This window comes from Miscanthus floridulus, chromosome 8, assembly GCF_019320115.1.
Source record: "Miscanthus floridulus cultivar M001 chromosome 8, ASM1932011v1, whole genome shotgun sequence".
Taxonomy (NCBI): domain Eukaryota; kingdom Viridiplantae; phylum Streptophyta; class Magnoliopsida; order Poales; family Poaceae; genus Miscanthus; species Miscanthus floridulus.
The window spans coordinates 226073431-226091821 of NC_089587.1; positions in this window are offsets into that span (position 1 = coordinate 226073431).

Genomic DNA, 18391 nt, shown 5'->3' on the forward strand with positions numbered 1-18391 from the left:
CCACCGCCGTGCCAATAAAGCCACGTCCGACCGTGGGTGTGGGCAACTCTCCCACTGTCCCTCCTGAGCCAATTCACCTGCACCACTGGCATTGCCTTGACTCCCTCTCCACCTTACGCGCCTTAGGTGAACCGCTATTGCCTCCCCTTCATTGCTGACGCGACCGTGTCGGTGCGATGCGCCACCGCACGGCTCGGCTGCACATGGCTAGCCTTTCTCCGTCATCTTCCGCCCTAACTATCACCTCAGCCTGGTCCATGGTAGCCTCTTGATGCTCACGCGCTAATTGATTAGGTCTATAGCTGCCCCAGCTCACCGGAATAGTGGCACTGCCATCGTGGATGGCCGTGCGCCGCTGCAGCCTTCCCTAGCTTGTTCTATCACCTATCACCGCCGCTTAGCATAGCCGCTCGAGTCAGAGATGGTGATCGACCCGTTAGGTGGGCCTATGTAGGTCCCAGGTGGCCGGCGTAAGCGCTTAGTGCCGCCGCTCGCCGCGTCACCGTGCGCTGGGTCACCGGGGGTGCACGCGGGCAAATTAGGGAAAGGCCAGGGGGTTAAGTGAGAAGTTCTGAGAGAGGAGAAAATAGCGCCAGGACAGTTGCAATTTGGGAGAAGTGCGAGGTATCTTTTGCAAAGTCATCGACGCGCGCGAGATTCCCCCACCGCAGGCCGCCTCGCGCTGCAGGCCAGCCTCACTGGGCTGCGCCTATGGGTCACCGCACGCTCGCGCACGCGCTGCGTCGCGTGGGCCGCTTGCTGGGCCGCGCGGGTGAATTCATTTTTTCATAAGGAATTAGAAATAGCTTTCTAATTTAATTTTTGAGCTAATCTTTGGTAAATCATATAAAATCATGTAGGTGAACAAAAATTGTGAAACAAATTTTGTTAGATTCCTAAAATTATGCTCTATATGTTAGTGTATTTAATTCATATATGTACATGTTGATACCAGGAGCTATTAAATCATTTGAGAGTGCTTAATATTATTAGGTTAAATATTGTATGATTTTTTATGGTAAATTGGTGATAGCTTTAGTCCTGAAATTTTTATGGTAGCTTCATTATATTATTATGTGCTCACTGTAATTTTTGTAGCTTTAGAATAGACTAAGCATTATGGTAGTTAAATGCTCTTTGTTTTAATATACATTAAGTCATTAGTAGAAATGAAGATATATCCTCCATTTGTAAAGCTAGGTGTTTATTAGTTGAACCCAACACTTTGTAAGGTAAAGATGATAGTTAGCTTAGTACCTTAGTCATTAGAGCTAGCTTAGTAGCTTAGTATGCGTATTCTTATTTTAAGAGTTGTTGTTGCATAAATGCTAAGTGTTGCATCATCATCGCATGCATGTAGAGAATGAGTTGGCGGAGATTATGACCATCAGCGATAACGAGTTCGAGAGGCACTGCCGCACCATGGCACTATCGCACTTAGGGCGACACTGCCGCACTTAAGTAACCATTGGGAGGCAGAGGGTATTTATACTTTTCCCCATCCTCCATAATGTCTCTCTCTTCTTCCCCAACGGTTCAGGCCGATGAAAATTAGCAGGTGCTCATCTCCTCTCTCCTCCATTAGTGTCCTTCAAACTCTTAAGCTTTCCCTTTGACTTCCCCATCAATCCTTGAGAGAAAAATATGCTAAAAGTGATGAGAGAGCAGCTCTACTGATTCCCAAAGCCTAAAGAGCATTTGGTTCACGTTTTGGCCGGTGGTTGTGTTTGTTACTCTTGGAGCTTGGCTCCTAGCCTGCTAGAGCGTCGCCCGGTGAGCTTGCCAAGTTTGTGGCAGCCCAGGTGGTTTGTAACCACCTCTTGCAGCAAGTAAAATCACCCCTCATCTCAAGAGTTCACTCTCTTGACTTGAGAACGAGGTAGGGTTGCAAAGCTCTAAGCCTTAGTGGTATACCTCAATAATGTGGACTTAGGCAAGCCTTGGCAGTGAGCTAAACCATTGGATAAATCATTGTGTCATCTTGTGCTTGTGTTGCTACACTTGTGTTCTTATTGTTGTTGAGGTGATTTCTAGGGTTTGAGACCGATCTACTTGTGTGTAGTATTCCTACCACTTTCAGTTGTCGATCTATGATCTACTACCCTATAGGAAGCTAAGAAAATTTACCTGATCTAAATTTTGTTGGGTAGATTTTAAACTATGAACTAATCTCTCCTACAGGTACGGCAGTGCCGCGCTCATAGAGTGGCAGTGCCATGGGTGAATTTGACTTCGGTTTGGGTTGAATTTTTACAGGCCTATTCACCCCCCTCTGGGCGTACCAGAGATCCTACAAGTGGTATCGAAGCGGGTTACCTCGTGTGCGCTTCATCGCTTGAGGTATGGAGCCGGGGGAGGATCCGGTGTTGTGAAGCCCATCAACGTCGATCCAGAAGATGTTGGGCTGCATGACACTGACGACAGTGAGCTTAGCACCTCTACAGCGAGCAACTCCATGCTCCCACAGCTAGAGGCAACCAATGCCGAAAAAGCTCAAAATGAAGAAGAAGAAAGAAGAAGAAGAAGAATGGTAGCTAGAAAAGAGAAAAGAGAAGCAAGAGTGAAAAAGAAGAAGGAGCAGCAGCGGTTAGAAGAGAAGAAAGCAAGAAAAGAAGAAAGAAGACTCAAGAGATAAGCTAGAAGAAAAAGAAGAGAAGCAAGAAAGAAGAAGGAACAAGAAGCAAAAGCCTCCAATGCATCTTCAAGTGAGCTATCTAGCAGCTCCAAAGATGGTGATGATGATGAGTCCTACCAAGTGCATAGCAAGAAGGATAAGAAAGGAAAGGGCAAGAAGAATGACGACAACAAATTTGCCACCATATCCTTTAACTATTCTTCTATGTCTATGACTAACCATGATCGTAAGTCTTTCATTAATGTGCCCATGAGCAAGTTACCTCATTTCGATAGGACTAACTTTGCCAAGTGGAAGCACTTGATGAGAGCCTATCTTATAGGTCTTTACCCTGGCATTTGGGAGGTTGTTTGCAATGGATTTGAGCCACCGGTTGATCCCAAGAATCCAACCATAGAAGAAATGAGAATCATCCACCTCAATGGTCAAGCTACTAGTGTGCTACTTAGTGCCTTGGATGGTGATGAGTACAATAGAGTGATTGGTATGGATGTTGCCAAGCAAATTTAGGATACTTTGCATCTTGCACATGAAGGGGTTGACAAAGTGAGAAAGGCAAGAATTGATTTATTGATGTCTAAGCTCAACCAATTTGTTATCTTAGATGGAGAAGGGCCACAAGAAATGTTTGATAGGTTGATGACCATGGTGGGCAAGATTAGAGGCTATGATTGTGATGAGGTAGATGATCACAAAGTTGTCAAGATTATGTTGGAAGCTTATTCACCGAGAAATGAGACCATAGTAACTCTAATTAGAGATAAGAAGAAGTTTGAGTACTTCACACCAAATGATATACTTGGGAGGATCTTGACCTTTGACATGCAAAGAGAAGAAACAAATGAGAGGAATGAGCTTGGAGAATTGCAAGCAAAGATAGAAGGCATCAAGATCAACAAGGATGTAGCTCTCAAGGCCAACAAATCAAGCAAGCAAGGCTCTACTAGCAAGTCCAAGACCAACAAGCAAGCTTCAATTAGCAAGCCCAAAGCAATCAAGCAAGTTCAAGAAAGAGTAGAGAACACCTCATCCTCTAGTGAGAGTGAATATGATGATGACCAATATGAGAAAGTGGATGATGTTGCTCTCTTTATGAGGAGGTTTCACAAAGGGTTGAAGAAGCAAGGGTACAAGGTAGTAAAGAGGAAGTTTACAAACAAGAAGAAGAGGACATGCTACAATTGTGGAAGCACCGATCACTTCATTGCCAAGTGCCCACATGAGATCAAGGAGAACAAGTATAAGAAAGAGAAGAAGGAGGACAAGGCCGATAGGAGAAAGAGCAAGAAAAACATAGGAGAAGCTCACATTGGGTATGAATGGGATTCATCTATTGAAAGCTCAAGTGAAGAAGATAAGAAAGTTGCAACCATTGCTATCCATGAGTCATCTTCTTCACCAAGACTTTTCACCAACATGTCTGATGATGACTACTACTCCCCTCACATTTGTCTTATGGTAAAGGGTGAGAAGGTAAAATCTAAATCCAATGCCAAAGCTCCACCACCTCCACGTCCTAGTGATATCTCTAGTAGTGATATTAGTGATAGCTCTAGTGATGATGAATCTGGTGATGAAGAAATTAATAAATTAACTAAGAACTTAGATGGAAAGACCAAACTATTCATCACTAAACTAATGGAGGACTTAGAGAGTGTCCAAGCTGAGCTAGAATCTAGAGAGGAAACTCTTATCCAACAAGAGGATCTCTACATTGCTAGGAAGGAAGCTCTTGCATTAGAGAGAAGTAAGGTGGAATCCTTGCATAAGGCCTTGGCCAAAGAACAAGGGGACCATGCTATCATAAAGAAAGAAAATATTACTCTTAAGAAAAGGTATTGTGACTTAGATGAAAAACACAAAGAACTTGAGCTGCAATATAACATTCTTTGGGATAGCAACTCACATCCCTTTAATGCAAATGATGCCTCTACTACCTCCACTAGTTAAGGTTGTGGAAAATATTATAATATTGATTTTAATACTTATTCCACTAACCTTACACACATGGAGGCAATGAGAAAAGAAATTGCTTGACTCAATGAGATCATTAGCAAGGGCTGCTTGAGTGGTAAGGCTCAAGTAAGTGATAAGAAGGCAAATGACTCAAAAGTGCATCAATTCAAGCAAGGGAGACACCTCTCAATTAAGCATGGGCTTGGGGCACACTGTAGGAGCCAAGACAAATAGAAGAAAGATCATAAATGGCTATGAGTGAGTCAAGTTTGAGAGGAAAGAAAGAGTTGATACAGATCAGCCTACATAGATAGTGGTAGTGCCATAGTCCAGAGCGACACTGCCGCTCCCCACAAAAATTGGAAGGCTACCAATTCTGCTCCTGATCAAACTAAGCCCAAGAAGAAGGTGTTCCAGCAGAAATAGGTTTAGCAGAAGCCAAAGGAATCAGTGTGGGGCACTATGAATAAGTATGCCTACCAACCAAAGTTTCAACCACCTCAACAAAGCTTGACTTCGTATTTTGTTTTAAGGAACAATAGCAGTGGAAAAGTGATTGCTAAATATGTTGGAAAGGAAGCCAACACATATAGGAATACTTCTATTTGGGTTCCTAAATTTCTTGTGACTAACATGCAAGGCCCCAAGTCTAATTGGGGACCTAAATCAAGTAACTAAATCTATTTTGCAGGCATACTCCTATGGTGGGTCAAGTTGGGTGCTTGATAGTGGATGTATAAATCATATGACCGGAGAAAGGAGTATGTTCTCATCATATACCCCAAAGATGGACTCAAATGAAAATATTCTCTTTGGAGACAACTCTAAGGGGGATGTGATTTGTCTCAGTAAAGTTGCTATAACCCTTGAGCATTCAATTACAAATGTTTTACATGTTGATTCATTAGGTTACAATTTGTTTTCTGTCTCTCAATTATGCGAGATGGGCTTCAATTATCTCTTTACGGATAAGGGTGTGGAAGTCTTTAAAAGGGATAATTCCTCTATTGTCTTTACGGGTCATTTAAAGAACAAGCTTTACCTAGTTAATTTCAACAAAAGTAAAGCTAATCTTGAGACTTGTTTAGTGGCAAAATCTAGCATGGGGTGGCTTTGGCATCGTCGACTAGGCCATGTTGGGATGAGGAACTTGGCCAAACTTCAAAAGGACGAACACATCCTTGGGCTAACAAATGTTCACTTTGAGAAAGATAGGATATGTAGCGCTTGTCAAGCCAGAAAGCAAGCTAGCATACCTCACCCACTAAAGAGCATCATGACCATGACACAACCATTAGATCTCATACACATGGATCTCTTTGGACTGGTCGCCTACCTAAGTATCGGGGGTAATAAATATGGTCTTGTTATTGTTGATGATTATTCCTGTTTCACTTGGGTATTTTTCTTGTTTGATAAGTGTCAAGTTAGAGACAAAGTGAAGACTTTTGTTAGAAGAGCTCAAAAGGAGTTCGGTATCCCCATCAAGAAAATGAGAAGCGACAATGGGACCAAATTCAAGAACACCCAAGTTGAGGAGTTTCTTGATGAAGAAGGCATCAATCATGAGTTCTCAACTCCATACATCCCTCAACAAAATGGTGTAGTAGAGAGGACGAATCATACACTAATTGACATGGCAAGGACAATGCTAGATGAGTACAAGACACCAGACCTCTTTTGGTGTGAAGCCGTCAACACCACTTACCATGCCATCAACCGTCTCTACCTACACAAGAAGTTGAAGAAAACTTCATATGAGCTTCTAACCAGTAACAAACCAAAGGTGTCCTACTTTAGAGTGTTTGGGTGCAAGTGTTTCATATTTAATAAGAAACCCAAAATCTCTAAGTTTGCACCTAAAGTTAATGAATGTTTTCTTCTTGGTTATGGATCAAATGAGCATGCCTATCGTGTTTTCAACAAAACCTCTAGGAGAGTTGAAATAGCGGTAGACGTGACATTTGATGAATCTAATGGCTCTCAAGTGGAGCAAGTTGATTCAAGTGTTGTAGGAAAGAAGGATCCACCATGTGAAGCAATCAAGCAATTGGCTATTGGTGATATAAGACCACAAGAGGATGAAGTCATTGAAGTGGAGGTTCCTCAAGCTGCTGATGAACAAAGTTCTACTGATGTACCTGATGCTAAGGGGAGCAGACCCCTACTACAAATTAGCAGAGCGGTAGTGCCACACATAAGAGCAGTAGTGCCGCACTCCCTCTAACAGCAGCAGCAAGTCCAACTCCGATTCAAGGACAGAACCTACAACCCATATTCGAGCAAGAAGATAATGAAGATCCAGAAGATGGAAAAGAGGTCATTGATCATCCAAGGCTAAGGCAAACAATACAACGGGGTCATCCCGTCGACAATATCCTTGAGAGTCTTCAAAAGGAGGTAACAACTCGTTTACATTTAGCAAACTTTTGCCAATATTACTCGTTTGTTTTCTCTTTAGAACCTCTTAAGGTTGAGCAAGCACTTGGTGATCCAGATTGGGTGATGGCCATGCAAGATGAGCTCAACAATTTCGAAAGAAATCAAGTGTGGACCTTGGTGGAGAGACCCAACACCAATATCATTAGCACCAAGTGGGTCTTCTACAACAAGCAAGATGAGAATGGAGTGGTGACAAGAAACAAGGCAAGATTGGTTGCTCAAAGTTTCACTCAAGTAGAGGGCTTGGACTTTGAGGAAACATATGCACCCATGGCAAGACTTAAAGCAATCCGAATGCTTCTAGCCTATGCCACTCATCACAATTTCAAGCTATATCAAATGGACATGAAGAGTGCATTCCTTAATGGCTCCATTCAAGAACTTGTCTATGTTGAGCAACCACTGAGTTTTGAAGATCCTAAGTTCCCCAACCATGTCTACAAACTCTAAAAGGCGCTCTATGGGCTTAAGCAAGCACCAAGAGCATGGTATGAATGCATTAAGGAATTCTTGCTTAAATAAGGCTTTGAAATAGGCAAAGCCGACCCTTCCCTTTTCACTCATAATATTGGTAAAGATATATTTGTGTGCCAAGTATATGTCGATGACATAATATTTGGTAGTACTAATCATACTTTTTGTAAGGAATTTAGTAGGACCATGACAAAGAGATTTGAGATGTCCATGATGGGTGAGTTGAAGTTCTTCCTCGAATTTCAAATCAAACAAGTGAAGGATGGAACTAGAGAACCATGGTTTGTGGTATCCTAAGGGCTCTAAGTTTGATCTACTTAGGTATTCGGATTTCAATTACGCCGGTTGCAAAGTAGATCAAAAAAGCACTTCAAGGACATGTCAATTCCTTGGACAATCCCTAGTGTCTTGGAGTTCTAAAAAGCAAAATTGTATAGCCCTTTCCACTGCCAAGGCCGAGTACGTTGCGTCCGGTGCATGTTGTGACCAACTACTTTGGATGAGGCAAACTCTTCATGATTTTGGATGTAATTTTACCAAAATCCCATTATTATGTGATAATGAGAGTGCCATTAAGCTTGCAAACAATCCCGTAAGCCACTCTAGAACCAAGCACATAGACATCCATCATTATTTCTTGAGAGACCATGAAACCAAAGGAGATATCAAAATTCACCATGTGAGCACTGAAAAGTAACTAGCCGATATCTTCACAAAGCCCTCGATGAGTCAAGGTTTTATGCTTTGCGTAGTGAGCTAAATATACTTGATTATCGTAATGTGGTTTGAATTTTAGCATGCCTCTGTTTGATAAACTAGTATCTAGGCAAAAGAGTTAAAATTTTTCATATTGTGCATGAAAATGATTTATAAAAGGCAACTTATGTATCATGATCATGGTTTGTATTGATTATTTATTTCTGGTCATGGTATATAGGTGATACGTGTCTATATCTTATACAGAGAGAGTCATATAGATTATAGCTAACTCCCACTGTTTTGGGGAGTGCGGCAGTGCCGCGCCTGCCGTATGGCACTGCCACAGAGCGACACTACCATGCTAGGCATGTGGTAGTGCTGCACTTTGAATCTCAATTGAGATTTGGCCCAAATGGTTTTACTGTGGGACCCATTTATTCTTTCTCTTATCCTTAGGTTGGCAAGAACTTCTTTCCCTCTCCTCTCCAATCCTTGTTTCAGAAGGTAGAACCCTAAACCTACTCGATCTATGCAATGTGAGTGTTTCTGTGATGGATTTGGGTTCTTAGTGGTACTATGAATGAGTAGGAGGGAGATTTGATGGACAAATTGAATCAATAGGTCGATTCATTTGGGGGCGATGCACAACACATGCGGTAGTGTCATGGTAAGGTGCTACAGTACCATACCCTACAGTTTGAGACTGCGTCTGGTTGTGACTTTCCCTAGATGAATCGATGTATTGGTTGGATTTATTCACCACATGCTCTCTCCCACTCAAAATGTTATCACTATTCCCATCTATTACATGACATCATGTGTTTTTATCTTGAACTATGCTCTAGAAATTGTTTGGTGATGTGGGAAGACATTTGAAAAATGGATTTGCTAAGAAAGAAGAAGGACGTCATGAGCTTGTGGAGATACTGAATGCGGTAGTGCCGCTCTCAGGGTGCGGTAGTGTCGCAGTGCCTAGGCAGCACTATCCATAGTGTCTCTCAAGTTCATGATCTAAGTCCTTTTTCTTATCAAGACTATTCTTCAAGTGATTTTCTATGTCCCATTAGTACAGTTTCTTATCTAGTTCATTCTATGCATAGATGGAGCATAGAGATAGTGACCGAAGGGGAAAAAGGAAGATGAATGAGCAAAGAGACAAGGATCCACCTCCCTGTGGTCAAGGGAGGTCAACAGTAGCAGGCAATAGTGTAGCTCTAAGGGGACTTGGTGACAAGGGGAGGCGCAAGCAATACATTGAAGATGAGGAGAGGCTAGAGATGATAGGTCATACCACTGATGCCATTCCTAACACTCCACAACATCTCTCTGAGTTTGATGGCAGATACATGAGAGATTTTAAGGGTGAGATCATCATGAGACCTCTAGATGACTCCTGACAGCATGTAGTTGCCAACTATTCCAAGAGTTGGAAGCTAGTGGAAGAGACAAGGGGGATCAATCCCTATGCAGTGCGCAAGGATTTGGGCATTAATTACAGATTCCAGAATGAGTTTTATTCCAACTTTTATGCCACTGCCATTCTTGCATCCAAGAAAACCAAGATCATCAAGATGCAGTATATTGATTGGGATGAGATGGAGGAGGAGGAGCCTGAGTTCGACAAGATAATCAAAATTTGTGACAGGTTCCAGCTTTTAGACATCATGGGTTTCCAGTATAACTGGAATGAGGAGGTCCTTACATAGTTTTATGCCACATACTTCTATGACCAGACCACTGATGAGATTCACTGGATGACTGATGGTCGGCACTACCGAGTTGACTTTGTCACTTTCAACTAGATTCTTGGCTTTGGGGAGGAGCACAGAGGTTACACTTACATTCATGATGAGCCTCGAGCTGAGATCCATGACATCAGTTACATGTGGAGAGATAGAAGAATTGTGGATGGCAAGAGGAGTGGTCTACACAACTTCTATTACATCCTCAACAACCTCATTAGGAACACCATAAACCCAAAGGATGGAGCAACCTTAGATATTAATGGCTATATGAGAAATGTGTTGGCTAGATTTGCTCCAGATGGGGATAGGTTCAATGTCCCTAGATTCATGTGAACTGAGTTGAGATTTGCATTGGAGGATGGGAGGAGGGGGCTGCCCTATGTCCCTTACCTTATGTTCATGATTGAGAGGGTCACTGGATTTTATTTTCCGAAGGATGAGATACACATTATCTACAAAATTGAGAAGACCCAGTCAGCTGCAGCTACTCAGGGAGCGGGGAGCTCTCATGCTCATGTAGATATCCCTGAGTCTTCCTGCTCTAGGTCTCGCAGTGGAGGTAAGATTAAGAAGTTTGGCAAGTGGTTAAAGGCAATCTTTGGCAAGTGCACCTATGCAGCTGACAGAGCGTATGAGACACAGCTTGAGTAGCGTCAGCAGCGTGGATAGGACCTTCCACCACTTCCTCCTATTTCACCTCCTCCATAGTATGACCTTTCAAGTCTCTCTGACATAGATTCAAATGATGATGAGGAGGAGGAGCAGGGATGAGTAGCAGATTGGGATGAGACCCTAGAGGGATACCGTCAGAGACAGGAGCCAAGGTGTTCCACTTGTTCCACTCGCTACACCGCCACTACTCATCGTCAGGGCCATGCACGTATTGACTCCAACGATGATGATGGTGATGGTGGTGTCGGGACTGCTACAAGAGGTGCTAGGGCTGTAGGAGGTGATGATATTAATTGGACGGACATCCAGGGAGATGACGAGTAGGTGTTGATCTTTCTTCTTTTCTTCTCTTTTTGGTGCTTTATGCCAAAGGGGGAGAAAATTAGAGGGGTCAACAACTTTTAGATGCCATGGTCAACAGTTGCGCTTCATGTCCTATTCGATGAGTGTTAGTCTTCTCTAGGTGGAAAGTTTGAGAGTTGCTCAAAACTCTAAATTATGAAATAATGCTACTATTTGACTCTTTGTGTATCGGATATGGACATGTATCATTTGTGTAGATTAGAAGTCATCTTTATTGTGCTAGGTTGCATATCTTTTTTTATCTGAGCTAGTTGTGTGGTGCTTGACTCTGTCTTGCTCATACAGTTAGGTGTGGCAGTGCCACACTTAGCTACAACAGCAAGCACATGTGTGCATGATCTGTCATATGCATCACATATATATTTTTATTGACACTATGTGTAGCACCCCACAAAGGCATGGATGTAGGGGAGCCCCAATTTTCACTTCACTAAAGTGTGAATCTTGGCCTCTTATGCCAAGTTGAGAACTCAATTCTCTATTCACATATTTAGGGGAGGCTCTACACCCATGGCTCGAAAAAAAATCACCAAAAGGGAGAGATTGTAAGTGCAATCAAGCCCTAATGTGGGTTTTGGTGTTGATAACCACCTAATTAGAGAACTAATGATATTTATTAAGATGACAAGTAGGGAATTCATTATATAGGATGTCACATGGAAAGGAAGAGCCCCCAATTACAAATAAGGACAGCATCGCGCTCAAAGGAGTTTTGAATTCTTTTATCTTTGAAAATTGAGTATGAAAAAAGTCGTACTATAAAGGGGGACACTACAACTAGTTAAAAAGTGTGCAACCAAATGCTCAATCTTTACACAAAACATCCTCACACCTCAGCCAAGACAACCAACTTAACAACTCCTTCACCCTTGCTGTCTTGCTGGGTGTGGCAGTGCCGCACCTAGAGAGAGGCACTGTCGCACCGCGGCACTGCCACACTTAGGGTGGCACTGCTACACTTAAGTAACCGTTGGGAGGCAAGGGGGTATTTATACTTTTCCCTATCCTCCATATTGTCTCTCTCTCTCTTCTTCCCCAATGGTTCAAACCGACAAAAATTAGCACATGCTCATCTCCTCTCTCCTCCATTGGTGCTCTTCAAGCTCTCAAGCTTTCCCTTTGACTTCCCCATCAATCTTTGAGAGAAAAAGATGCCAAAAGTGATTGGAGAGCAGCTCCACTGATTCCCAAAGCCTAAAGAGCATTTGGTTCACGTTTTGGCCAGTGGTTGTGTTTGTTACTCTTGGAGCTTGGCTCCTAGCCGGCTAGAGCGTCGCTTGGTGAGCTTACCAAGTTTGTGGCAACCCCAGGAGGTTTGTAACCACCTCTTGTAGCGAGTAAAATCAACCCTCATCTCAAGAGCTCATTCTCTTGACTTGAGAACGAGGTAGGGTTGCAAAGCCCTAAACCTTAGTGGTATACCTTAACAACATGGACTTAGGCAAGCCTTGATGGCGAGCTGAACTACGGGATAAATCCTTGTGTCATCTTGTGCTTATGTTGCTACACTTGTGTTCTTATTGTTGTTGAGGTGGTTTCTATGGTTTGAGGCCGATCTACTTGTGTGTGGTGTTCCCACGACTTTCAGCTGTTGATCTGTGATCTACTACCCTATAGGAAGCTAAGAAATTTACCCGATCTAAATTTCGTTAGGTAGATTTTGAACTATGAACTAATCTCTCATGCAGGTGCGGTAGGACTGCTGTTTGGTGCGGTAGTGCCGCGCTCACAGAGCGGCAGTGCCGTGGGTGAATTTGACTTCGGTTTGCGTTGAATTTTTACAGACCTATTCACCCTCGTCTAGGCGTACCAGAGATCCTAAAGTGATTAACCTGTCATTACTCACAATAGGTGATTATTATAATTACTCTCATGATAAAATGATGAAAGAAAAAATGGAGACAGAGTAGGGATATGATATGGATATTGGTGGGTGTAACAAGTTGTGTCCTATGGCCAACGGGGCTTAGCTTGGTTACACTGTTTTCCCTGTTCGTGTTAATTAAGGACCGTCCGTTGCTGTGGATGGTAGTGAGGTTACAAACTTATTATCCTGAGCACATACTTGCTTATGGAAGTGGGAAGACTCGTTACGCTCTTATTGTGGGTTCTGACTCTTTCCGGATCAACTGATTGGAGGCGGGGAAAGGTGAAGGTCTAAGCACCATATAGAGATCGGGTCTCAAGTGTGGGGGCTTGGAGTCTAAGTTTGGACGGGGATCTAGACCCTATGATAGGAGTGGAATGGGTTGGTCTTGTTTGTGCCTAGGGTACAAATGGATCATGTGTTTTGGGCTACCTAGCTGGGATACATTGGTTCGTGAATCACCTTTCCGTGAGACAGTACGACTTGGCTATGATCTAGCACCGTAGTAAGAACTGGAAGATAAAAGATTGTGAAATGGTTCTAATTGCTTAACCCTTGCTTGGAAGTAGAACAGGTGCTTACCTAGAATAGCTAGCTAATGAAGTAATCATGACTGCTAATAAAACTTGACTGTAAGGATGAACTATTAGTAATGCTTTTCGCAAACAAAAAGAAAAAAGCAAACCCATATTGCCTATTATATTCCTTAGAGTCAGGAAACTATTCCCACTAGTCGGGTAAGTCTTGCGAGTATATTGTGTACTCAGGGTTTTATTTTACCCCTGTTGCAGGTGCAGCTTGAAGAGTAGCTCTTGTGTGAAGGATTCTTCTGGTGGGCACAGACGGATCCTTGTATCGTTTTCGCTAGATGCTTATTTTCATTCCGCTGTTTAATTCTCGCACTCTGAACTCTGGGATCATAATAAATATTTTCTAAGAACTCTTATTGTATGAAATAGACTAAGTATTGTAAGCTCATACTCATTATTAGATTCTGGATGTAAAACGTGGATTGTTTCGAGTTCTCCCTTGGGGTGTGCTCGATGAAACTGTCCGATGTAGCCAACTTTTGGAGTGCTTAGTGTCTAATGGAAGACGAGCGCATCCGAAAGTGTGCTATTTTGGGTGGTTCTGCCACACATAGCTAGAAAGAGAACATTAGGATTCAGTCACATATGAGCTTCATCATGGAAAAAATGGTTATTAGAAATCAGCAAGGCCACTCCAAGCTGAAAGTTTTAGTGACATTTGGATTATATTGATATGAATGTGTACAGCAATGCAAAACTATGGGTTATCAGCATATGAATTTTGAATAGCTACATCGGGGAACCTCTAGCCAAAATACAAAACATAATTGTTACATCATTCCCTCTATGTGAGGATGTCTTCGGTGTAGTAATTACTAAGAAGAATATATCAGTATTGCTTATCCTCAAATGTGCAAAGTCAATTTCCACAATAATAAATTAAAACAATAGACATATGTTCAGAACATTGAAGAAATGAAAGCAGCATGCAAGTCCCACAAACAAGATATCAATTTAAGCGTTGTGCAACAAGAATTCAGATAGACAGAACAAAGATTTGGATATTGGGATGCATAGTTCAGGACCTTGTTGTTATGCATCATTAGGCCATTGCAAGTGTAAATCCCTACATCCTGCAGCTTCTTCGTGTCTCCTGCATTTATCCTCTGAGAAATCAAGGTGCCAAGCAGATGCATGCACCATAGATTAGCTTGAATGCAGGAATTATATATGCCGAGTACTCAAATTAATAGCATTGAACAACACAAATGGAAAACACAACACAAGTGAATCCTATTTCTACCAAAACAACACGTTAATAACCATTGTTCTGGAACCATGTGGTTCCAGCAAATCTACAGACAAAGTAAAACTTCAGATGATCTACAAAGAAATTGTATGAGCATTTACATGTACGGAAATCAGTGATTAAATTAAGAAAAATAGTAAAAACTATAGTTGCTAAGCACAATGGTTTCAAAGCACAAATGATTCTGTATACCACCTGACACCGAAGACTTCAGAGGCCAAAAGAATACTAATAAAGACTATCAAACTCAAAAAATATAATATCCGTAGCAAGTGGTTGGAATTAATCCTGATATTAAAATCCATGCTAAAGGATGTTAAAATAGTCACATATGTACATGTGACTTTGCACTTGATATCCACGATTGCTTGTCGAAAGAGAAAAGAGCATAAACTAAAAATCCATGTTTTTGACATTAAAGTCCAATGCTAAAATTGATGTCAATTACAACACAAAATAAAATAGTAATTCAACAGTTTTCTTAACGTCTGATCAATCACCAGTCCCAGGTACAAATACGTATTTTTATATGATATGTAATCTGACGTAGTTCAATAGGACATCCACAGCCTGTTCGGTTGGCTGGTTCGTATCGTTGCTGGTGAAGTGAAGAAGTACTGCTGGCTGGTTTGTGTGAGAGAAAAATACTGTTTCAACTGAAAATTTACGATCGTTTACGACAAGCCACAGCCAAACGAACAGGCTGCCGGTGATTTCTTATTTAGGCTAAAGGACGCCACTTTTTTTTCTTAGCAACTTTATAATATACAACTACAATAGTTAAAGTGGTGGCATATTTTATAAAAATATAGGTAATGGTTTCATCTTTGTTTTTTTATCAATAGTGTAACATCAATCTGGGTTATGTCCATCTAAGTAAATCGAGTGCAAATTAAAAGAGACAGGGCAAAAAGACAGATCGAATAACCGTCAATAATATCAATCTAGATTGTAGGGAAAAATAGCTAACCATCGGAGGTTCAATAACACCACCACTGCAGATCCATCTGCGGTCATCGTTGCTACTAGTGGAGATCAGGATCTAGCGCTGTCATCGCCTTGGAAAAATATGAAAGTTCAATAGCCAAATCAATTTGAAATATTGCATTGGATGAGGATCATGTACAACTATTCTAAATCATTCAGTGTCAAAGGACATAATTCCAATATCTCAGCTGTATACCACCCTGAGTATACAGTATATTGACCAAAAGGAAATCAGATTTTTTTCTATGAGGTACGTGAACGGTTAATTACATTTTCTCTGTGAACCTTTCAAAGCCCGTCAAAAAAGTGGCACATGTGAGAAAATATGGTTCAGTAGTGCAATTCAGATTCAGTAATTCAAAACTGAAAATTGATGTTAGTTTGTTCTATTTTCTAATGATTCATCGATGATCAATCTACTATTGCTCTTTCAATGAGATAATTACCTAAACAAAACATAACAAAAGTGAAATTTCCCTGGAAGTGCAAAACCATTCCTAGTAACGAAGTGGCAGTACTTGTCTTAATTTTTAGGTAGATATTGTGTATGCACAACCACCTTAGAAATTCTATAAGCCGGAAAGGAGGCAATTTTCACCTTTTCCAGTCCGAATATGTATGTATTGACTGGAAGGTCGTAAAAGCAGAATTGAGACACTGACGAACGTATTGCCTGACAACAAAGCACACAGAATGGCTTAAATCCCACTACTGCTGCTGCAACACTCAAAATCTACTTAGATTCTCAGACCAATGTAAATATGTATATGGTTATCAATCTTAGTGAACTCCTTCCATGAAATTATAGTCAGATTAGTCATTATCAAATTAATGGATCTGAGAGAGCACATGGGGATGAAGCATGGGGAGAAGCTGACACCTACAATTAGATAGCAAGATGGAAGAGATCAGGTCCCCTGATGTAGCGTATGCTTGCACCTGTGGCCGGAGATAAGGATGATGTGCAGCCGAGGGGCGAGGGCAGGGATGGGGCGCGCGAGTGCCGCCGACCTGGAGGAAGAGACCCACGCGCCGCCGCTACCACCTGGGAGGGAGAGAGTCGCCTGCTGGAGGAAGCGAAGCAGGCAACGCCGCCCGACGGTGGTGGATTGAGAGGCGACGCCGGCGCTAGCAACGCACCAGAGGACAACAACCACGGAAGGGAGCGAGGCGCCGATTCCACGGTTGCGGAAGGAAGGGAGGCATCATAACCGCACCATGGACCGTGGCCCGTGGGTACTCGTGCGCGGGTAAACAAATTGCTGGTGAAAAAAAACACCGTGGGGAGAGTGGCGGACACAGGATTGAGCGGCAGGAACGTAAGATCGCATGTAAGACATCTTTTGGCCCCACAGTAAGATTAATTAGTACCATTAGATTTAAAGACCCAAGTCATCCCATGGTTCTCACCTAAGTTGGGTAACAAACTTTTGGGTAACAAGTATTTATCAATTTCTTCGCTCTTTTATAGTATAGATATAGATTAGCTTTTCTCACCAACCATAAGCTAAAATAAAATAATCTGCATATGACAAAAAGCAACCTCTATCCTCTTGGTTATTGTCCCTCATGTACGAAACATAAATCAAAGATGATCTCGTCCTAAATCAAACATGGACACAGGACCATCCTATCCCAGAAAACTGAACCTCAAACCAAAGACGCAATCCGGTAGCCAATGGAGCCCAGGTTTCCATCTCAAAAAGAAAACCCTATACTAATTTGGTTGACTATTCAGTCAAATCTAAGTTGTGTTGAAATGCCCTGCCACACTCGACGTCTCCATTGTACATACAGGATCAATTTAATTTTCAAGAAAAAAATCACAGAAACATAATAAATGAAATGTTCACGTTCCGCACAAAAAGAGCCTACTCGTCTGTCCATAGCAGCCAAGTTCCCAGAACGTTGGGGTCATGGTACGAGAACGCAGTATGTGATACGTTGTTGCTTAAATTCATGGGACGAAGGGGATATATATAGCTCGATCTCGTTCCTTCGATTAATGGAATGTGTAAGTGTAACGGCAACGTATCCCCAAAACAATGAACACAATCCTAATTAAATTGGTTGATATCATGAATGAATTAATTAGCGCATGTTTTCACTACGTAAAACTTAGAAAGTTCTAAGATAAAATAGATAGTTGAACTCGTCATGTGACCTCTCCTCTTCTTTTTTTTTCTTCATCAATCGAATTTTGGGCCTTAGATTTTCATCAAGTGGCTAGGCGTGGTTCCTGTGGTGTGGACCACGTTCAATCGGTATTCGAAACAATGTTCCATCATGTTTCCTTTCCATGAATTGGAACAATATTCTTGAAACGTGTCCAGGTTCCGTTCACAGGCTGCTAACGTCGGTCCACAGAAAAAAAAAAGAAAAAAAGAGAGAGAGAAAAGTCGTCTCCTCCACCAACAGCCGTAGAGGCACAGGCAAGAAGGATCGGAACAGCATGTCATGGATGTACGGCTGTGGCCGCACCAGCAAAAGCCAACTAGGCAAAGCTCGTGCCATGATGACGCAGACACAGACACCTAAAACGAACCAAAGCAGCAACAAACAGTCTGAACTAGACGACCCCCTGCACCTCCACTCAACTCTCAACAGCACAAGGGATTTTGGGCCACATTGTGGGTGTGGCGTGGCCTAACCTGAAAATGACCCAGCTAAACTAACGTTCATCTGATCATGACGTCCAGGATCTGAATTAAT